We start from the raw sequence: 2,668 nt of genomic DNA, 5'->3' as shown, positions 1-2,668 counted from the left end.
CGGGGCCACGCCATTTGAGGGGAAAACAAAGAGTTTCCCCCTCAAATGGCGTGGCCCCGCCCCCTGCGTGCAACGTCACTTCCGGGTTATGTGCATGCGGCGCACACGCACTGCGCATGCGCGCCCAACACAGATGCCGGCCGGGAGCCCCCTGCTCCCGGCCAAAAGACATTTGGCAACCCTAGCCTTCCCACTCCTTTGCTTCCCCTTCTGACATAACTTTCGGTGATGTCAGGGGGCGTGGCATATGCTAATATCCTAGTAGCTCATTAGCATACTGTATGCTAATAAACTCCTGCAGCTCTTTTTCTACGAAATGACCCCTGTTCATAAGGGAATAGGATTGCCATCCCCTGCAATGATGATAGGTAAGAAGTAAAGGTTTCCCTTGCTCGAAAGCTGGTCGAATCCAACTCTAGGGGGCAGTGCTCATTCCTGTTTCCAAGCCAAAGAGCCAGTGCTGCGTGAAGACTTCTCAGTGGTCATGTGGCCGGCATGACTAGACTGTTACCTTCCCACCAAAGCAGTCCCTATTTATCTACTTGCAATTTCTTGCTTTCGAACTGCTAGGTTGGCAGGAGCTGGGACCGGAAACGGGAGCTCACTCTGTCACACGGCACTCAGGTCTCAAACTGCTGAACTACTGACCTTCCGGTCTGCAGCTCAGCGTCATAACCACTTGAGCCACCCACTTTTACTGCATTGTCCTCGACCTTTGCAATCCCACTTTCTGAATGGTTTATGGTGTACCTTGCTTTAGGCAGGTTGCTGTTTGCATTGTCTTCTATTTCCGTAATCTTCGTCCTGACGTACTGTTCTGTATTGTTCATTGGCTGTCTTGCGCCAGAGGAATCCATTGCTTTTATTCTGTAGCATGCCTTGAGTTTCAGTGAGAAAGGGGGGAGCTAGGGTGCTGGTTACATTCGGGGCCAGCCTAACCAGAGAGACTAAGCAAGAGCCCGTTTGGTGTCGTGGTTAAGTGTGCGGACTCTAATCTGGGGAACCGGGTTTGATTCCCCACTCCTCCACTCACACCTGCTGGATGACCTTGGGGGTGATTCAGCTAGCAAGCAGGCCTAGCACCACACCTCACCTCACTAGAGGTGATGTTGTGTATAAAAAGCAAATATATTTAGCTATAAGTACATGTGAATATTGTGTCTATTATTTCAACACAGTGTTTTTTGTGTTTAACTACCCGGAGATTGGCAGCCCTACCTTCGGCATTTTGGTGTAGTGGTTAGGAGCACGGACTCTAATCTGGGAGAACCGGGGTTGATTCCCCACCCCTCCACTTGCACCGGCTGGATGACCTTGTGCAAGCCGTAGTTCTGATAAGAGCTGTTCTTGAAAAAGAGCCATTTCTGGCAAGAGCTCTCTCAGCCCCACCCTCTTCACAGGGTGTCTGTTGTGGGGAGGGGAGGGGAGAGGAGCTTGTAAACCGCTCTGAGACTACTTTGGGTAGTGAAGGGCGTGGTATAAATCCAATTTCTCTCTCGCTCTCTCAATCTCTCAGGAGCCCCCTCTGCCCATCACCAGGGCCCCCCATACCTTTCCTTCCACCCCCAATCCGGCATGTACCCATTAATCCCTCTCTGGCCTGTGAAGAAGAAGAGATTGGATTGATACCCCATGGCCCTTCACTACCCAACGGAGTCTCAGAGTGGCTGACAAACTCCTTTCCCTTCCCCTCCCCTCAACAGACACCCTGTGAGGTAGAGAAGACGAAGATGATGATGAAGAAGAAGAAGAAGAAGAAGAAGAAGAAGAAGAAGAAGAAGAAGAAGAAGAAGAAGAAGAAGAGAGAAGAGATTGGATTTCTACCCCGCCCTTCACTACCCAAAGGACTCTCGGAGCGGCTGACAAACTCCTTTCCCTTTCCCAGCTTAGAGGGAACATTGCGGTGTCTGTTGTGGGGAGGGGAAGGGAAAGGAGTTTGTAAGCCGCTGTGAGACTCCCTTGGGTAGTGAAGGGCCATGGGGTATAAATCCAATCTCCTCCTCCTCCTCCTCCTCCTCCTCTTCTTCTATCTTCATGACTATGTCATTTCAAGTATAAAATTTCATGTACTTCCCGATTGTGTTCAGGAAGCAGTCCATTTTTGATAGGTACTGTTTTCCGTTGTCTTGATTGCAGTTAAAACACTCTGAGCCTTCCTTCTCATTTTGACGTCTTCTTTTTGACTGGGAATCTATTTGTATAACACGGGGGGGGGGGGAATCCCCAGGTCCCACCTTGAAGCTGGTCTCCCCACTAGCAGCTGTACAGAAGCAAGACACTAGCTTCCATTGGATGGTGAGCTGGCTCTCACACATACAAGGATCCAGCCTGGCTTCTCTTCGTGGGATTGTAAATATTAAAAACTGCAAAACAATCCATCAACTTCAGTGGCATATATAGGTACCTTCCCCTAGTGGAAAAAAATAATCTTTTTTTCTTCTTTTTGTAAAATTACACATGTATAGAAGGGTAATCTTACGAAAGAGATTTTTTTTGTTCTAGAGGAAGGTACAGATGTGTGTGCTGCGTGCCATCAAGTCGCTTCTTGATGAATTAATGACTTCCAGAACACCCTTTCGTTCACGGGCCTGCCCAGGTCTTGCAAACGACTTCCTTGAAGAAGCCAATTCCAATTTTTTGTCTTCTCATGAATATAAATATATATATA

This window comes from Gekko japonicus, unplaced genomic scaffold (genome assembly GCF_001447785.1).
Source record: "Gekko japonicus isolate JY-2015 unplaced genomic scaffold, Gekko_japonicus_V1.1 scaffold2784, whole genome shotgun sequence".
Taxonomy (NCBI): domain Eukaryota; kingdom Metazoa; phylum Chordata; class Lepidosauria; order Squamata; family Gekkonidae; genus Gekko; species Gekko japonicus.
The sequence above is the reverse complement of the archived record's forward strand: the minus strand, read 5'-3'. Positions refer to the sequence as shown.